The 21,657-nt window shown below is 41.3% G+C and overlaps 1 long non-coding RNA gene across 1 annotated transcript; it reads right to left on the bottom strand.

Annotated features, from left to right (window-relative positions):
* Positions 1-3,716: 3,716 nt before the first annotated feature.
* LOC125158948 (uncharacterized) lies at positions 3,717-21,362 on the bottom strand. The gene is made up of 3 exons (XR_007149591.1): positions 19,531-21,362; positions 16,336-16,425; positions 3,717-3,814 (listed from the first exon to the last, which is right to left on the bottom strand). It is a non-coding gene; the product is annotated as an uncharacterized LOC125158948 (long non-coding RNA).
* Positions 21,363-21,657: the final 295 nt, after the last annotated feature.

The following is a 21,657-nucleotide window of genomic DNA, read 5'->3' as shown; positions in this document are numbered from 1 at the left end:
TTTCCCCCATTTCCTCTATAGGCCATAGGGGCCACAACATGAATAAGAGTGGGGGCATTTGAAGGATCTACATATTCTATAGGACCCAGTAGCACCCACATTTCTGGAAACAGTGGGCTGTACACGGAAACTTATAAAACTTCGATGAAAAATTAACGAAGACAGAAACAAATGAAAAGATATCCTATGTTCATGGATCAGAAGAATTAATATCATTGAAATGTCCATAGTACCTAAAGCCATCTGTAGGTCAATGTAATCTCTATCAAGGTTCAAATGGCATTTTCACATAAGTAGAAAAAAACAGCTCTAAAATTTGTATTATTGCAGAAGTGAATAAAGTATGCCAAAGATGGCCGATGGGGCTAAAACAGACTCTGGTCTCTTGCTTGGAGACCCCTCCTCTGTGTTCTTTTTCCTTTGTTTGCTGTACCCGGGAAAGCCCCCACAGATATGGAAACTGATGACTATATTTATAGGGTAATTTTACCCTCCCCACTTGAATTCAGCGCTCAGATCTTTGGAGAAACTGTCTCCTCTGAGCCCACTGGTGTTAAATAAATCTCCAATCCACCAAGATCTCCGAGTGCTTCTTGGTTTTTCCTCCAGGATTCCAGCCTGGTTCCATAACAGTATGGAACCAAAAAAGATTCCAAATGGCCAAATCAATTTGAGGAATTATATAAAGCTAGAGGCATCATGCTGATTGAAATTGTATCACAAAGTTATAGCAATCAAAACATTATGGTACTGGCATAAAAAAAGACACATAGGCCAACAGAATAAAGACCCCAAAAATAATGACCCCCATGCATATGAAGTCAATTAATTTATAACAAAGAAGGCAAGAATATACAATGGGTAAAGGACAGTCTTGTCCATAAATGGTGCTGGAAAAACTGAGTAGCTGCATGCAGAAGAATGAAATTGAACTCACATTTTATACTAGTGACAAACATTAACTCAAAGTACTTAAATTTTGCACATGAAACTGTAAAACTCCTAGAAGAATACCAACAGGAAAAGCCCCTTAATAATGGTCATGACAACATTTTTTGGATGTGACACCAAAAGCACAACCAATAAAAATCAAATAAACAAGTGGAACTACATGAAACTAAGAAGCATCTCACAGCAAAGGAAATTGTCAACAAAATCAATGTAAACCTAAAGAACAAGAGAAAATATTTGCAAATCATATGTCCAACTAGGGGTTAATATCCAAGATATATAAAAAACTCATATCACTCAATAGAATAACCCACAAATAATGCATTTTAAAAATGGGCAAAGAACTCAAATAGACATTTTCCCAAAGATGTTTCCAAATGCACACAATGGCCTACAGGTATATGAAAGGTGCTCCACATCACTAACATCAGGAAAGTGCAAATCAAAATCGTAATGAGATATTGTCTCACACCTGTTAGGATTCTTATTATAAAAAAAGACAAATGATAACAAGTGTTGGTGAGAATGTACAGAAAAGAGAACCTGTGTGCACTGCTGATAAGAATAGAAATTAGTATGCCCACTATGGCAAACAGTATGGAGGATCCTCCGAATCTTGAAAATAGAACTACCAGGGCACTTGGCTGACTCGATCAGTGGAGCACCCAACTCTTGATCTCAGGGTCATGAGTTTGAGTCCCATGCTGGTTGTAGAGATGGCATAAACAAACAAACAAACAAACAAACAAACAAACAAACAAACTTAAAAAAAATAGAACTACCATAAGATCCAGCAAACCCACTCTGGATATACAACCAAATCTGTTTATTGTCTTGGGAAACAAAATCACTACCTCAAAGAGATATTCGCCCCTTTATGCTCACTGCAGCATTACTCAAAATAGCCAAGACATGAATGGATAAAGATGTGATATGTCTGTGTGTGTGTATATATATGTGTGTGTGTGTGTGTGTGTATATATATATGTGTGTGTGTGTGTGTACATATGTATGTGTGTGCATGTATACATATATGTCTGTGTGTTTTATATACATATATATGATATGTATCATATATATTATATATAATATGGATATATGATATGTAATATGAAAGTCATATATATAATGAAATATTCTTCAGGCATAACAAAGGAAGTCCTCCTATATGTGACAACATGGATGGACCTTGAGAGCATTATGCTAAGTGAAATAAGTCAGATAGAGAAAGACAAGTCTTGTATAATATCACTTATTTATGAATCTAAAAAAGTCATATTCACTCAAAGAAACAGAGAGCAAATTGGTGATTGCCAAGGGCTAGGGATGGAAAGATGTTGGTCAAAGTGGACAAACCTTCAAGTATAAGATGAGTAAGTTCTGAGGATTGTGACACATGGTGACAAAGGTTAACAATACTGTACTGTGTACATGAGAGTTGCTAATAGAGTATTTTTACCACCTCCAACCCCACATACACAAACAGGTAACAATGTGAGGTGTTGGATGTGTTGACCAACCTTACTATGGTAATATATATTTCACAATATATATGTGTACATAATAAATCATCACATTGTATATCTTGAACCTACATAATCTTATTTGTCAATTATATCTCAATAAAGCAAGAAAAAAAATCAGGTCAAGCATCTAAGGTCAAAGACTAGCAAGGATGGGGGCAGATAATATAAGATCTCGTAATCCACATGGTAATGACTTTGGGTTTTACTCCAAGAGAGCTGGAAGACAATGCAGAATTGTGAGTGGAAGAGTCACATAGTCATACTTCAGTTTTTAAGGGACCAATTTGGCTTCTGGGTTAAAATAATAATAATAAGATTATGAGTCAAAGAGGGATAAAGCAGGATAACAATGAGAAAGCAGCTACAATGCTTTAGATGAAGAATGATGGTAGCTTGGACCAGGGTGGTCATTTCAGAGAGGATGAAAAGGAGTCTGATTTAGATATATTATAAAGGTACGGCAAACAGTACCTGCTGACAGGCTGGATATGAGGGTAGGGTATAAAACAAAGTGGGGAGTCAAAAAAAACTCCAAGATATTAAACTTAACCCCTGGAAAAATAGAATTTATATATTTTTTAAAATTTTTAATGCTTATTTATTTTTGAGAAAGAGACAGAAAGAAAGACAGAGTGTGAGTGGGGAAGATGCAGAGAGATGGAGACACAGACTCCAAAGCAGGTTCCAGGCTCTGAGATGCCAGCACAGAGCCTGACGTGGGGCTTGAACTCACAACCACGAGATCATGACCTAAGCTGAAGTGGGACGCCTAACCGACTGAGCCACCCAGGTGCCCCACAATTTATATTTACTATGGGAAGAGGACTGTAGAATGAGAAGGTTGTAAAAGGATCATGATTTTGGTTTTCATTATAATGTATTTGAGACGTTTGTTAGATATACAAGCAAGGGCATCAAGTGGAGAAATAGGAGATGGGAGTTCAGGGGGAGGTCTGGGCTGGTGATTTAAATTTGAGGGTCATCACGGGAAAAGGTATTTAGGAGAGTGATAACAGTGAAAAGAAGAGATGTAAGAATTGAGACAGGGAGCCTCCCATATTTAGGGTTTGGGGAGACAACAGGAACCAGCAAAGAAAATACTGAGGAAGAAGAGACTTGATCGATGTGGTATATTGCAAGCCAAGTGATGAAGCTGTATCAAGGAGAGTATGTTAGTCAGTTCTGATTAATATAACAGAAATACCACACATGGGTGGTTTATAAACAATACAAACTTACTTCTCAAAGTTCTGGAGTCTACGAGTCCAAGATCAAGGAGCATGTTGGTCAGGTTCTGGTGAGAGCTGTCTTCTGGGGTGCGGATTTCTCTTTTCATCCTCATGTGGCAGAAGCAGAGAAAGGAGGCAGGCTCTCTCATGACTCATTACAAGAGCACTAATCCCATCCCTAAGGACATCATCCTCATGACCACATCTAATCCTAATTACTTCCCAAACGTCCCACCTCCTAATACCATCATATTGGGGAGGAGAGTTTTAACATATAAATTTAGGGTAGGACATAAACATTCAGTCCCTAACAGTGAACATTTGCATGGATCTAAATATTGATAGGTCAAGTAAGATGAAGACTAAGAATAAAGAAAGAAGTCTAGTATTGCCCAAGGGACTTAGCAATATGGAGGTCTTTGGTGATATTTAAAAAAAGAAGCCTAATTTGAGTAGCTTCTAGCGGTCATGGATGAGAGAAACTGGAAAAAATGAATGTATCTCTGGTTTCGGCAGAGAAAGGGGAACAGAAACATGGAATGGTATCTAAGAATGACCAATGGTATCAGGAGAGGAATATTTTTCTTAGGGGAAAAGGAACAACATGTTTATATGCTTTGGGGGATGATGCAGTCAACAGGGGAAAATTGACCATGAGAAGGAGGTGAGAGCTGCCAACATCCTAAGGAAGGGGGAAGAAATTGAAGGTCGTGAATCTAACGGATCTAATGTAAGGCTGTAGGGGCTGGCCTCGGGCAGGAGTATGGACAATTCCTCTCTAGGAGCAACAAGACATATATCCTAACTACTTCTGCTTTTTCAATGGAATAGAGAACAAAGGAATCAACTGAGACAAATGATTAAAACTGATGTCTCAGAGGGGCATCTGGGTGGCTCAGTTGGTTAAGAGACTGACTTTGGCTCAGGTCATGATCTCACGGTCCGTGGGTTCAAACCCTGTGTCGGGTTCTGAGCTGACAGCCCAGAGCCTGGAGTCTGCTTCAAATCCTGTGTCTTCCTCTCTCTTTGACCCTCTCCTGCTTGCACTCTCTCTCTCTCTCAAAAAAAATGAATAAACACTAAAAATTTTTTCAAAAAAGAATTATGTATTAGAGATTGGAGGAGTGAATGAAAGCTATGGAGCAGTCATGTAGGTGAGCAGACCAGAGAAACACAGTAGGATGGCAGGGCGGCACCACCACCTGTTTAATATTAGCACTTAGGAATTTCAATGAGACCAAGCAGCTGGAAAAGACAGGGAAAGAGGAGGTGAGAGTGAAGAGTTGGAAGGTTTGTTGAACAGTATAAAAACCCTATTAAGGGGGCGCCTGGGTGGCGCAGTCGGTTAAGCGTCCGACTTCAGCCAGGTCACGATCTCGCGGTCCGTGAGTTCAAGCCCCGCGTCAGGCCCTGGGCTGATGGCTCAGAGCCTGGAGCCTGTTTCCGATTCTGTGTCTCCCTCTCTCTCTGCCCCTCCCCCGTTCATGCTCTGTCTCTCTCTGTCCCAAAAATAAATAAATAAACGTTGAAAAAAAATTTTTTTAAAAACCCTATTAAGGATTTTGCCCTCCAACCTACAAGATAAAGGGAAGCTAATCCTGCTTGTCAAGCAGGGCAATGGCATAATTTAATTGGGCTTGCCATTGACAAAATTCTGGTCGGTAAGAACATGATGGGCTAAAAGACTTTAGTGAAGATATGAGGTCTTTGGTATCTCAAACTCATTCTTAGGACCAAAAAATAGATATATTTTGCTCTATAAACCTAACCCAATAGGGGAGAAGCCAAGATGGCAGAATAGCATGGAAGGTTTTTTTGGCATCTCACATTCATGAAATACCGCCAGATCAACACTGAACCATCCTGCACACCTAGAAAACTTCTTTGAAGATTAACACAATGATCCGCTTAACCTGAACCACAGAACTCCGTAGATACACAGCACAGACAGGTGAACAAGGGAGAGAGAAGCCACAGAGGGCTGGGAGCTGATTTTGCTTGTGGAGAGAGGACAGAGGTAGGGGGACAGTATGGGAAAAGCAGCCCCCTCAAAAGCAGCCAGAGAGAAAGTGGAAAGTCAGAAACAGTTGCAGGGACTAAACTATAAAGGGAGAAAGGAGGGGACTTAAATTCCATTACGACTCTATAAACAGGGGGAGTACAGAGTCTGAACCTCCACAGCTCAATACCTGGCAGTGTTCTGGTGGGAATGCGAACCCCCAGGAGCAGAGTGGGGCCCGGGAGGTCCTTGGGCCACCCAGGGAGAAGTGGTTCCACTGCTGGAAGAACATTTGGTAGAGACTGTGGAGCCAACTGGTCCCAGCAGACCCCAGCGAAAAACCACATTCGCTGGTGCTGGAACAAGGTCATTGCGGATGAAGTCTGGGACCAGATGTGTGTTGTGATTTGCCATAATCCCTGAAATGCCACTGCTACAAGATCAGGTAAACTTTTTCTGCAGCAGGCTGGCACCCAGCCTCAGTTCTCAGCATTGGTAGCAGCATGGTCCTGGGTGAGGCTGGAACCAGGGAATTGATCAGTGAGACCCTCCCCCAGAGGATCTGAGCAGGTCAAAGCCACAGTCCCTCAGAAGTGAGGGGTTGGGAAACACAGCCGCATGTTAGATAAAACTCAACAGGGAGGTGGCTCTTGGAAACTTGAAGGCTTGGTCATGGACAGTGTTAAGGTGGGGAGTAGACAGAAACCAGACAAAGGATGGGTGTGCGATTGCTGGTCGGAGAGAGCACAGAGTTCTGATACTAGAGACTGGGTAGTTGAGTGACACCATTTTCACCATTCCCTTGCATGTGCATACACACCACAAAGCACTACAGCACTCCACCCCAGTAATATAAGCAGCACCATCTAGTGGAGAACAGAGCCGTTACACTAAGCCACGCCTGACTGGGCCAAACTCACTGTTCAGGAACACCACAAATCTCTCCGCCTGCTTAGTTTATGGACTACAAAGTGCTTCATAGATTGACTTCTAGGGGAAAGCAATGTAATTTCAATCATATTTCAGTCTGTTCGCTGGTCCATCTATTCAATTTTCTTTTTTTTAATTTCTTTTATTTTTCTTGAATATAGAAAGAGAAAACTATTTTTATTGTCAATTTTTATTAAAATGTTTTTCTGTATTTTTTCTGCTATTTTTTTAAATTTTTTTGTAGTTTTTCTTCAAATTCTATGTTACATCCCTCATTTCATTTTATTCCATTTCCTTGTATTTATTTTCTCAAATTTTCAAACGTTTTCCTTTTTCACCCCACTTTTGATCTAATGTATCAAGCTCTTTTTAATAGCCAGACCAAAACACACCTAGGATCTAGCATCATTTATTTGATTTGTGTGTGTGTGCATGGGGGGGGGTGTTGTTTTTAATTTTTTAATTTTACTTTTTTACCTTACTAATTCCTTTTCTTCCTTCAAAATGACGAAACAGGAATTCACCCTAAAAGAAACAGCAGGAACAAATGACAGCCAGCAACATAATCAACACAGGAACAAGCAAGATGTCTGACCCAGAATTTAGATTCCCGATATAATAAGAATACCAGCTGGGGGTGAGAATAGGTTAGAATCCCTCTCTGCGGAGATAAAAGAAGTAAAAGCTAGTCGGGATGAAACAAAAAATGCTATAACTGAGATGCAATCTCGAATGAACGCCACAGCGGCAAGGATGGATAAGGCAGAGCAGGAAATCAGCAATAGACAGGACAAATTTATGGAGAATACTGAAGCAGAAAAAAAGAGGTACACTAAGGCAAAAGAGCATGATTTAAAAATTAGAGAAATCAGTGACTCATTAAAAAGAACAACATCAGAATCATAGGGTTCCCAGAAGATGAAGGGAGAGAAAAAGGGGTAGAAGGGTTATGTCAGCAAATCATAGCGGATAACTTTCCTTACCTGGGAAAAGGCACAGACATCAAAACCCAGGAAGCACAGAGGACTCCCATAAGATTCAACAAAAACCGACCAGTAAAAGGTATATCATATTCATATTCATATTCATAAAATACTCAGGCAAGGAAAGAATCATGAAAGCAGCAAGGGAAAAAAGTCCTTAACCTACAAGGGAAGACAGACCAGGTTTGCAGCAGACCTATCCACAGAAACTTGGCAGGCCAGAAAGGAGTGTAAAGATATATTCAATGTGCTGAATAAGAAAAATATGCAGCCAGGAATTCCTTATCCAGCAAGTCTGTCATTCAAAATAGAAGGAGAGATTAAAAGTTTCCCACACAAACAAAATTTAAAGGAGTTTGTGGCCACTAAACAAGCCCTCAAAGAATTTTCAGGGTGCCTCTCTGAGGGGAGAAAAGATTAAAAAAAAGAAAAAAAAAAGACCAAAGCACCAAAGACTGGAAAGGACAAGAAAACATCACCACAAACTCTAACTCTACAAGACACATAATGGCAATAAGCTTATATCTTCGAGTACTCACTCTAAACGTCAATGGACTAAATGTTCCAATCAAAGGACACAGAGTAGCAGAGTGGGGAAAAAAAAAACAAGATCCATCTATATGCTGTTTACAATTAACCCACATTAGACCTAAAGACACCTTCAGATTGAAAGTAAGGGGATGGAGAACCATCTATCATGCTAATGGTCAACAAAGAAAGCCGGAGTAGCCATACTCATATCAGACAATCTAGGCATTAAAATAAAGACTCTAACAAGAGACGAAGAAGGCTGTTGTATCATAATTAAGGGGGTCTATCCACCAAGAAGACTTAACAATTGTAAACATTTATGCTCCAAATGTGAGAGTACCCAAAAAAATAAATCGATTAATCACAAATATAAACAAGCTCATTGATAATAAAACCATAATAGTATGGGACTTCAACACCCCACTTATAGCAGTGGAAAGATCATTTAAACAGAAAATCAACAAACAATGGCTTTCAGTGAGATGCTGGACCAGATGGACTTAACAGATATATTCAGAACATTTCATCCTAAAGCAGCAGAATATACATTCTTCTCTAAGGCATATGGAATGTTCTGCATAATTGATCACATACTGGAACACAAATCAGCCCTCAACAAGTACAAAAGATCGAGATCATACCATGCGTATTTTCAGACCACAATGCTATGAAACTCAAAATCAACCACAAGAAAAAATTTGGAAAGATAACAAACACTTGGAGACTAAAGAACATCCTACTAAAGAATGAGTGGTGGAATGGAAGCTGGTGCAGCCACTCTGGAAAGCAGTATGTAGGTTCCTCAAAAAAAAAAAAAAAACAGAACTACCCTAAGACCCAAAAAAAAAAAAAAACAGAACTACCCTAAGACCCAGCAGTTGCACTACTAGGCATTTATCCAAGGGATACAGATGTTCAAAGGGACACATGCACCCTCCATGTTTATAGCAGTACTATCAACAATAGCCAAAGTATGGAAAGAGCACAAATATCCATTGATGGATGAATGGATAAAGAAGATGTGGTATATATACACAATGGTGTATTACTCGGCAATCAAAAAGAATGAAATTTTGCCATTTGCAACTATGTGGATGGAACTGGAGGGTAGTACGCTAAGTGAAATTAGTCAGTCAGAGAAAGTCAAAAATCATATGACTTTACTCATATGAGGACTTTAAGAGACAAAACAGATGAACATAAGGGAAGGGAAACAAAAATAAAATAAAAACAGGGAGGGGGACAAAATAGAAGCGACTCATAAATATGGAGAACAAACAGAGGGTTACTGGAGGGTTTGTGGGAAGGGGGGATGAACTAAATGGGTAAGGGGCACTAAAGAATCTACTCATGAAATAATTGTTGCACTCTATGCTAACTAATTTGGATGTAAATTTTAAAAAATAAAATTTAAAAAAAAGAATGAATGGGCAAACCAAGAAGTTAAAGAAGAAATTAAAAAGTATATGAAAGCCAATGAAAATGATACCACTACAGCCCAAAATCTCTGGGATGCAGCAAAGGTAGTCATCAGAGGAAGTTTATAACAATCCAGGACTTCCTAAAGAGGGAAAAAGGGTCTCAGATACACAACCTAACCTTATATCTTAAAGAGCTGGAAAAAGAACAACAAATAAAAACCAAAACCAGCAGAATAGAAGAAATGATAAAGATTACATCAAAAATCAATGCTATTGATGGGGTGCCTGGGTGGCGCAGTCGGTTAAGCGTCCGACTTCAGCCAGGTCACGATCTCGCGGTCCGTGAGTTCGAGCCCCGTGTCGGGCTCTGGGCTGATGGCTCAGAGCCTGGAGCCTGTTTCCGATTCTGTGTCTCCCTCTCTCTCTGCCCCTCCCCCATTCATGCTCTGTCTCTCTCTGTCCCAAAAATAAATAAATGTTGAAAAAAAAATTTTTAAAAAAATCAATGCTATTGAAACTGAAAACAAAAACAAAAAAAAACAACAACAAAACCCCACAAAACAAAATAAAGCAAAAAAACAGCAGAAGAGATCAATGAAACCAGAAGCTGGTTCTTTGAAATAATTAATAAAATTGATAAACCACTAGCCAGTTGGATCAAAAAGAAACAGAAAAGGACCCAAATAAATAAAATCAAGAATGAAAGAGGAGAGATCACAACCAACACAGCAGAAATACAAACAATAATAAGAGAATATTATCCGCAATTATATGCCAATAAAATGGGCAATCTGGAAGAAGTGGACAAATTCCTAGAAATATATAATATACCAAAACTGAAGCAGGAAGAAATAGAAAATTTGAACAGACCCATAACCAGAAAAGAAATTGAATTAGAAATCAAAAATCTCCCAAAAAACAAGAGTCCAGGGCCAGATGGCTTTCCAGGGGATTTCTACCAAACATTTAAGGGAGAGTTAACACCTATGCTCTTGAAGCTGTCCCAAAAACAGAAATGGAAGGAAAACTTCCAAACTTTTCCTATAAAGCCAGCATTACCTGGATTCTAAAACCAGACAAAGAGGGGCGCCTGGGTGGCGCAGTCGGTTAAGCGTCCGACTTCAGCCAGGTCACGATCTCACGGTCCGTGAGTTCAAGCCCCACGTCAGGCTCTGGGCTGATGGCTCAGAGCCTGGAGCCTGTTTCCGATTCTGCGTCTCCCTCTCTCTCTGCCCCTCCCCCGTTCATGCTCTGTCTCTCTCTGTCCCAAAAATAAATAAAAAAAACGTTGAGAAAAAAAAGACTTTAAAACCAGACAAAGATCCCACTAAAAAGGAGAAGTATAGACCAATTTTCATGATGAACATGAATGGAAAAATCTTCCACAAGATATTAGCCAACCAGATCCAACAATACATTTAAACTTTATTCACCACAACGAAGTGGGTTTTATACCTGGAATGCAAGACTGGTTCAATATGCGTAAAACAATCAATGTGATTCATCACCTCAATAAAAGAAAGGACAAGAACCACATGATCCTCTCAATAGATGCAGAGAAAACATTTGACAAAATATAGCATCCTCTCTTGATGAAAACCCTCAAGAAAGTAGGGATAGAAGGATCATATCTTGAGATCATAAAAGCCATATATGAAAGACCCAACCCTAATATCATCCTTAATGGGGAAAAACTGAGAGCTTTCCTCCTAAGGCCAGGAACAAGACAAGGATGTCCATTCTCACCACTGTTATTCAACATAACATTGGAAGTCTTAGCCTCGGCAATCAGACAACACAAAGAAATAAAAGGCATCCAAATAAGCCAGGTGAAGCTCAAACGTTCACTCTTCGTAGATGGCATAAAACTCTATGTGGAAAACCCAAAAGATACCACCAAAAAACTGCTATAAATGATCCATGAATTCAGCAAAGTGGCAGGATATAAAATCAATGCACAGAAATCAGTTGCATTCCTATACACCAACAATGAAGCGACAGAAAGAGAAATCACGGAATCGATCCCATTTACAATTGCACCAAAAACCATACAATACCTAGGAATAAATCTAACCAAAGAGGTGAAAATTCTATACACTGAAATCTATAGAAAGCTTATGAAAGAAATTGAAGATGACAAACACACAAAAAAGAAAAATATTCCATGCTCCTGGATAGGAAGAACAAATACTGTTAAAATGTCAATAGCACCCAGAGAAATCTACATATTCAATGCAATACCTATCAAAATAACACCAGCATTCTTCACAGAGGTACAACAATCCTACAATTTGTATGGAACCAGAAAAGACCCTGAATAGCCAAAGCAATCTTGAAAAAGAAAACCAAAGTAGGAGGCATCAAAATCCAGGACATCAAGTTGTATTACAAAGCTGAAATCATGAAGACGGTATGGTCCTGGCACAAGAACAGACACTCAGATCAATGGAAGAGAATATGAACACAGATGTGGACCCACAGACGTATGGCCAACCAATCTCTGACAAGGAAGGAAAGAATATCCAATGGAATAAAGACAGTCTCCTCAGCAAGACTGGTGGGAAAACTGGGCAGCGACAGGCAGAAGAATGAGCCTGGACAACTTTCTCACACAAAAAGACACTCAAAATGGATGAAAGACCTAAATGTAAGATAGGAAGCCTTCAAAATCCTCAAGGAGAAAGCAGGCAAAAACCTCTTTGATATTGGCTTCCACAAGTTCTTACTCAACACGTCTCCGGAGGCAAGGGAAACAAAAGCAAAAATGAACTATTAGGACCTCATCAAAGTAAAAAGCTTCTGCACAGAGAAGGAAACAATCAGCAAAACTAAAAGGCAACCAACAGAATGGGAGAAGATGTTTGCAAATGACATATGAGATAAAGGATTAGTATCCAAAATCTATAAAGAACTTATCAAACTAAACACCCAAAAGACAAGTAATCCAGTGAAGGAATGGGCAAAGACATGAGCAAACACTTCTCCAAGGACGACATCCAGATGGCCAACTGACACATGAAAAAATGCTCAACATCACTCATCATCAGGGAAACACAAACCAAAACCACACTGAGACACCCCCTCATCCCTCTGAGAATGGCTAACGTTAACAACTCAGTCAACAACAGATGTTGGCAAGCAGGTGGAGAAAGAGGAACTCTTGCACGCACTGCTGGTGGGAATGCAAACTGGTGTAGCCACTCTGGAAAACAGTATGTAGGTTCCTCAAAAAATGAAAAAGAGGACTACCTTACAACCCAGAGGTTGCACTACTAGTTATTTATCCAAGGGATACAGATATGCTATTTTGAAGGGACACATGAAGCCCAAAGTTTATAGCAGCACTATCAACAATAGCTAGTATGGAAAAAGCCCAAATGTCCATCGATGGATGAATGGATAAAGAAGATGTGGTACATATACATGTGTGTGTGTGTGTGTATACACACACACACACACACACACACACACACACACACACACACACCATGGAGTATTACTCAGCAATCAAAAAGAATGAATTCTTGCTATTTAAAACTACGTGGATGGAACTAGAGGGTATTATTCTAAGCGAAATTAGTCAGAGAAAGATAAATATCATAGGATCTCACTCATATGAGGACTTTAAGATACAAAACAGGTGAACATAAGGAAAGGGAAGCAAAAAAAATACAAAAATAGGGAGGGGGACAAAAACATAAGAAACTCTTAAATGTGGAGAAAAAACAGAGGGTTATTGGAGGGACTGTGGGAGGGGTGATGTGCTAAATGGGTAAGGGGCATTAAGGAATCTACTCCTGAGATCATTTTTGCACGTTATGCTAACTAATTTGGATGTAAATTTTAAAAATTAAGTAAAAATTAAAAAAAACTAACCCAGTAAATAAAACACATCCCAACAGAATATTGTTGAAAACTCCAAGTCAGTCATGAGTCCCCACTAAGCTTTGTAACTAAGTGGATTTCTTAATTTCCCTAGTTTCTCATAAATACAGACAATGTGCTCTGACACAAATCTGCTCTTGCCCTGCTTCAAGGTTAGCAGAAAGAAAATATTCTCCTATGACTTGGCTTGATAAAAAGAAAAGAGGAAAGAAAATTCATTTGAGATAAATCAACTATTACACACGATTAAAAGTCTGCTTGATTACAATGGACATAATGTATTGCATTTGTTTCTGGCTGACTTTGCCTAAATTAGTGAAACTTTTTAAATGACCAAATATTGCACATTTCACTTAGTCACACACACGCACGCGCACACACACACACACACACACACACACACACACACACAAATAGCATGAAACAAAAGTGAATAGGATATAACATAAATGCAGTAATGACATAAAAGATTAGTTTTCCTATAAAATGTAAAATAACTGCTTTGGGAAAAGTTTTCCATTTGATAACTTCACAAGTAAATGTATGTTGACTTCCAATTTATTAACTATTTTTAGAAATACTATGTTTAATGATAATTCTAAATACAAATGAGATTATGCTTCCGAAAGAGGGAAACATTTTTTTCTCTTTAGTAAATTAATCAAGCCAAAAACTGAAAGGATATAAGTTTTGCAACTGACAATTCCAACAGACAACATTTTTGGTATCTGAGCCATCATTTCGGTAAAAGTACAGTCAGTAAGGCTGTATTCTTGACTCAAAATCATGTACCATTTGTGTAGGGAACCCCAGAAACTCTCCTCCAATATGATGACTGCCATCCAGGAGCTATAATTTTTTTTATTGCTGGAATGTTCAAACTATCTTTATCATGACTCCAGTCTCTGGCTCTTTAAGTCCACCTGAGTTCTAAAATGGTCTTAATTCATTTGCCTTGAGTTACTTATCTTAATGCTGAATACCCAAATAAGAGACCTCAAATTAATTTTTTGATCATTAAAGAAAATAGGTCTACCACAATGATATATACCAAACCTTATATATATACCCTATACATATACCCTTATATATACCCTATATATAGCCAACATAGTATGCTTATCTCTTCCAAGTTACTAAAAGATTAATGCTATTATCCAGCTTATCCTCAACCTGATATATAATGGGTTCCTAGGGAAACAACAGTAATTTATGCTTGGAGATTCAGGCTATTTCTTTGTTTTAATCAGCAGTCATTATAAGTATATTACTGTCTACAGATTTATTCTAGACCTAATTTCTATGTTTTAGTTTATATTTGAAAGAGAGAGAGACAGAGAATGAGCCGGGGAGGAGCAGAGAGAGGGAGACACAGAATCTGAAACAGGCTTCAGGCTCCAGGCTCCCAGCTGCCAGCAAAGAGCCCAACACAAAGCTCCAAGTCATGAGCAGTGAGATCATGACCTGAGCTGAAGTCAGACGCTTAACCAACTGAGCCACACAGATGTCCCTAGACCTATTTTAAACTCACAAATTAGTATCAGACTCCAAAAGTATTGACTATTGTCTAAGCCTTTAGCAAATTCACAAGGTGCATTTACTTTGAACAAAATTAATGTCAATAAGATACCCCAGTCTTCTATTTTTTAGGAGCTACACAGACATAGAAGCAGAAAACCAACAGCTTCCTCATACACAATGTAAGAATCATCTCTACACCCCTGATACGAATTTAAAACAACCATTACATGGCCACTTGATCAACATCCATAAGCTCAGGGCAATGGTTTGGAAATGCCAAATGAAACCAGAATTCAACACGTGTAAGGAGTCACACGATGACCTATAGCATTTCCATCTACATGTCCAAATGACAACTACTAACAGCTGCTTTCCTGCCAATTTAATGATTGCACAGCTTGCATGAATGCATATATAACATACTTTTTAAATTTTTTTTTCAACGTTTATTTATTTTTGGGACAGAGAGAGACAGAGCATGAACGGGGGAGGGGCAGAGAGAGAGGGAGACACAGAATCGGAAACAGGCTCCAGGCTCTGAGCCATCAGCCCAGAGCCCGACGTGGGGCTCGAACTCACGGACCGCGAGATCATGACCTGGCTGAAGTCGGACGCTTAACCGACTGCGCCACCCAGGCGCCCCTATAACATACTTTTTAAAACAAAGCTCATTCTCAAATATAAAATCTATGGAGAAAAAAATCCTAAGATCTATTTCAAACAATCAGCGGCACCCAAAGAGAGAACGATACTCTCTTAACTATAAATAACTGACTTTCAAAGTCTACGACAGGTTTTCACCAATAGAATTCAGGCATGTTATCAAGAACACATGGTAAACTCTTAGAATAAAGGCAATGACCCTTTCCTCTATATTTTAGGATAAAATAACAGCTATTGCCTTGACATTATGAATTCATTGTATAATTCTGACCTCTTACAAAGGAAACAAACTCTTACTATCCTTAGTTGCTAAATTTTGCAAAGGGAAGAATACATTTAGAAAATCATTAAGGATAACAGAAATTGCAGCAGTAAAAAAAATAAATAAATAAAAGGATGTGACATTGAAATTCAACCTGTGGGTATCATTACTCAGATTCTAAACTTAATCCCATTTCCTGAAATGTGACACCAGCCATACAGGTACCATTGCTTATAATATATCAGGCTGAAGTATAGCTTTTCCCTGTTCATCTTGGGGACAGTGTGGTAGATGAAAGAAAGTGGGCTTTGGAGCCCACGAGAACAAAGTTATCAAAAGGACAGCACTTACTAGTACTGTGATCTCAGAAACATGACCTACTCTCTTTTAAGCTTCAGATTGTAGATTTTAGAAATGAGACTAATCATACTTACCTCACCTGGAGGTTATGATGCGCATGCTAAGGATGTAATTCCAGTGCCATCCACGAACTTGGACTATAGAGGTAGAGGGAAGACTCAAGCCTATACAAATAAATAAACAGTTATAACTTGGGCTAAGGGCAAACTGGGATTAGCACTGTGTGAGCAAATAATGGGGACAAGGGCATAAAGGAAAAAAAAAAACATGTAGGTAGTTACTAGGTACAACAGACAGAAACCTGTTATGGAATGGATTTGCCCCCAAAATCCACACGTTGAAGTCCTAACTACCCATGTGATTATACATGGATACCAGATCTTGAAAGGTAAAGTGGAGGTTGAATGAGCTCATTTGGCGGAGGGACCCTACTCTGATAACTGGTGTCCTATAGGAAGAGAGTGGGCACCTACACACACAGAAGGAAGACCACCTGAAGACAGTGGGAATGTGGTCGTTCACCAGTCAGGGAGAGAGCAGACCCACCCTGGCCACACCTTGATCTAAAATGTGAGAAAATAAATAAATCAATTTCTGTTGCTTAAGCCACCCAGTCTGTGGTACTTTGTGATGGCAGACTCAGCAAATTAAGACAAAATCCCAACATTTACTCACTCAGTGAATGGTGTTTGAGCTTTTGCAGGAGTCAGTCACTGTTCTAGGGCCCTAAGGAAACAGCCCTAAACAAAGCTAGTTTGGTCTTGGACCCCATGGAGCCGACATTCTGGCAGGGACTGAAGCAGGTGACAGACAGCAATCAAGTAAGAAAAACAGATGATGCCAAGGGCCAGGAAGAGAAAGAATGCAGGGAAGGGATATTGGGTGTTCAGGTCGGAGAAGGAGCAGTTTTCAGTTTTAGATAGAGAGCTAGAAGAGACTCCACTGGGCAGGTGATGTCAGAGCAGATATGACGAAAATGATGGGGTATGTCATGTTGGCATGTGGGAGAACATTCCGGACAAAGAGAGGCAAAGTGAGTGCAAAGACCTGAAGCAGGAGTACATGCCTGACATGCTCAGGGAGCAAGAAGGGGTCAGTGTGGCTGCATCCCAGTAAACAAGGGGAGGGGAAGAGGAGAGGCCTCAGGGAGGTGGCAGAGGCTGGGGAGGGTAGCACCTGTGTGGTACACAGTTGGGAGTCAGGCGTCTGGAGACATGAAGAGCTGGGGGCAGGGCATAATGACTCGGAGGCTCCAGCTGCTGGTATACAGAAGCCTGAGGCTGGGGGAGGTCACCCCAGAGTAAGGACGGGCGGAAAGCAGATGGGGGGGGGGAGGAAGAAGATGAGGACCAACCAACACAGACACTGGTGAGCAGCGCCCGGATGGTGGGAGGAGAAAGGAAGTAATTTTTAAAGAAAGGGAGTAATCATATGTGTCTGTAAAATGGTGCCACGTAGTCAACATACTGGGGGTTGAGACTTCACTGTGAGCTTCAGCGATGTGTCATTTATTAATGAGATGAGAATTAGGGACGAGTGGGAGAGGAAGCCCACTCAGACTCAGCTGACAGAGACAATGAAGGAAGGTCTGCAGGCACCAGCTCATGTAATTCTTGGCGTAGGAAGACAAAACAGGCGGTGCTGGATGGGAAGTGATTGCTCCCTCTGGGCTGGGAGAAACAGCTGTGGGTGCACAAGATGGCCAGGTCCTGAGGAAACCCCCAGTGTGCAAGAGAGAGGGAAGCGGTGTGGGAGGAGTATTGGCAAGAGATGGCTTCCTCCCTTAGGAACATGACTGAACTGTGGCAACGGGACACCAGCCAGAGTTGTGGGGATAGATGTAGCAAGGTGGGCGGCTGTGAGGTTGCTGGGACGGTCTGTGATTGGGAAACATGATAAATATGCCCTACGTTCTCTCAGCCTGTAGAACAAGATCATGGCCAGCATTTCAATACTGATGCACACGAGAAACAGAGCATCGAGCCCTCCATAGGGACTCCCATGTTGTGCTCTTACAGCAGACATTCCCACCTCCTTCCTGCACCCATCACCTCTATGATGCCTGGCAATCCCTCATCCATTCTGCATTGCTATGATTTTGTCATATCGAGAATATTATACAAATGGAATCGAAAAGCATGTGATCTTCTTAGGATTCGCTTTTTCCCTCTGAGCATAATTCTCCGGAGATTCAGTCCTGCTGCAGTGTCTGTCAGCAGTGCGTGCCCTGGCAAAGCTCACTGGTGAGCACCCCACCACATGGGGATAGCACGGTTTGGCTGTCTCCCTATGGAAGGACACGTTGTACTAGGCTGGGCAATGGACCTCAAAGAAAGCAAGTCCTAATACCTGGAGTCTAACTCCCATAGATGGGATCTAGTTAAGGATCTTGAGTTCTGAGTTGTCTGAGTGAGCCCTAGATGGAATCATGAGCATCCTTAGAGAGGCAATGGGAGACTTGACAAAAGACGAGGCACTGTGCCCATGGAGACAGACTGCGGTTATGTGGTCACAAGCCAAGGGAGGTTGGTGGCCACCAGGAGTTAGCAGAGGGAAGGGATACACTGTACCCTGGAGCCCTGGGGCCTCCAGAGGGAGTACAGCCCTACTGACACCTAAGTCTCAGTGAAGCAAATTTTGGGTTCCTGGCCTCCAGAACTGTGAGAGAACATGATTTTGTTCTCATAAGACACCAAGTTTGTGGTAAAAGAGCAGGTGTGCACACAACAGGTCCCCATTCCCATCTCCCTCGGACTCTGGAGTCTTCCTTCCCTGAGAAAGTCAGGGAAGCTCTGGCATTTCAACCCAGTTGACTGCAGGCAGCCATTGAGTCATTATTATGACCATTCCCAGTTCTCCAGGCAACACAATGAATTACATTTCCTGCAGGAAGAACCGTGTATCCATGTCTGGCCTATCGTATGTCACCCTCTTTGGTGTAATACTCTTTAAACTCACTCCCATACTCGTCCCCCCATCTCCTACCAGTGCGAAGTGGTAATACCCCGCAACTCCCCTGCATGGGCACCTGATCATGCGTGGACCTGATCCCACACCTCCGTTTGGAGTACACTGGAATCCCGCTATTTTCCAGGAAGTAAACACAGACGGTAGATGTGGAGCCTGAAGACCACTGCTCTCGGTCATGACAGTATTGTCTTAGGTGCAGCCACTGAAACCTTTTCTCTAGGGGTCCTGGGGGTGGGATAAGACTATTTTCCTCACACAGGGGGAGCTGCTTCTCTTGGCAACAAACACAAGATACTCACCTCATGAAGTCATATGTTTTCTGGTGTTTTTCTCTTGCTTTCAACCTCTCCTATTTCCTGCGTATACTCCAGACACCCAAAACTGACCCTGGACAGGGTCTGTAACTGCCCCCATGGCCACAGTGACAATTCCACCTGCAATACTCCAGCGTGCTGTCCTCCATCACTCCGCATCAGCACTAGTGGTAAAGTGAGCAAATGTGAAATCACCTCTTACCACCAATGACCAGTATCCAATTCTGCCATAAAGGAAGCTACTTGTATGTCTTCTACTGGAAGAGCAGTCCAGTCCCAGAGTCCCAGTTCCAAGCGGTTTCCTGCGACCGCTCATGGTACAAATTACCATTGGTGCAGGACTATGACAGGAGGCAGACAGCACACCCAAAAGCAGTGAGTGAAGAGCAGTGCAAGGGTAAGGGAACCTCCAGGAGATGGTGGAGAGGGCAAAGTGGCTGTGCTAAGCAAAGGCAAGATGTTTCCACTAACAAGAAAGCACACAAAAAGTGGCTCCTGATCTTGTAATATTTATCTGGAGATAAGGGTCTTGTGGGGAGATGTAATGCAGAGGAACGTGACTACAGAAGCTCCCTGTTATCCATGGGCATATGTCCGGAGACCCCAGGTGGGTCCTGGAAACCACAGCTAGTACAAACACTATAGTGGCCATGTGTGGCATACATGTGTGATGGTGGCACACCCCTACATAGACCATGAAGGGGCACAGGTGGCTCGCCCCTACAGGGCCCAGGAAGGGGCACAGGCGTGACGTATCTACATGGCCACAGAAGGGCTGCAAGTGTCAGACCCCTGCATTGCCGATGTGAGGGTATCAAGCCTGTCCTTGAAGGTCAAAAAATATGATTCACGTACTGTAGGCGAATCACTGTTAGTGATGCGGCAATGAACATTTGTAGTAGGGCTCAGGCACTGGTATATGATCTTAAGATCTGAGTATCAAAAATAGACAACCAACTCCTAAGTTAAGACTGGGTGAACTTCACAATAGAAGCAATAATGCTAGTATGTGCAACAAGAAATATTTGTACTTGCATAAGCTTCTATCAGAGTGGATAACCATGGATAGTTAACAATAAGATAAACATAACCTAACTGTAAAGTCAATATCAAACCAATTGTTGACCAAACACAGATAGGCAATCAAGGAAAGATGAAAAGAAAAGGAAGTCAGTGAATACAAACCCCACCTATTTAACAGTAAAATAACCTCTCGCATTTCTAGTTTTAGAGGCCCTGCCTGCCCAGGGACATTCGTGAAATGGCAGTGGTCTCCTGACCGTGCAAAGGAGCACAATCACTTGTTCCATAAATAGTGACTCATATGAATGGCCACACAAGGGTTTTACTGTCTCTTCCAATCAGTGAAATGGACCTTCCCATGAAGAGGTGGGAAAAGGACAAGACCCTATGGAGCTTTACTTCACTGGCCCAAAGAGACTACATCAATACAACCAATAGGGACAACACATGTCCCCATGGGCCAACAATTCAGGTTGGAGTGACCTCGGAGAAGAAAATCCCCTCCGAGGGATTTAGATGTACACTTACCAGTCAAAAGTACAACCTCACTTACTGATCCAAAATACCTGACCAATGCCATAGGTTTGATACATGTACCCTGCCAGAGTTTCCTTTTGGGGGTGGTTGGTTGTTGTGTCCACATTCAGTGCAGGGTTATGAAACAGTGGTGGTGGTGGTGGTGGTGTTTTCTCCTCTTCCATAAAGAGTTCCAAGGTGACCATTTTGTGGGAACCAAGCGGTAGCTGGGCTGCTCCTGAATCCCTCTTTGCTTTGGGCTCCCGGCTGGGCGTCGTAGCAGCGGCCTAGTGGAAAAATGAGAGAAGATGTCAGAAGACACTCAGGTAACCAAAGATGTGAATGAAGAGCCTCCTGAAATACTATCAGAAGACTATGGGACAGTGCTACCGTCCACAGTTATAGTCCAGTTTCCGGGAGCATGTGGGATGTGCTAGAGGAATGCAGTGTTACAGTGTATGAGAGGTGTCCGGCTGGTAGAAGAAATGCTGCACATCCCCGATGCTGGCTGGGGAAATGTCGTATATGTCGTCACCCATGCATGCCAAAGATAACAAAAGAACAATGGACGAG

The sequence above is a fragment of the Prionailurus viverrinus genome, unplaced genomic scaffold (assembly GCF_022837055.1).
Source record: "Prionailurus viverrinus isolate Anna unplaced genomic scaffold, UM_Priviv_1.0 scaffold_40, whole genome shotgun sequence".
NCBI lineage: Eukaryota > Metazoa > Chordata > Mammalia > Carnivora > Felidae > Prionailurus > Prionailurus viverrinus.
The sequence above is the reverse complement of the archived record's forward strand: the minus strand, read 5'-3'. Positions and strand labels throughout refer to the sequence as shown.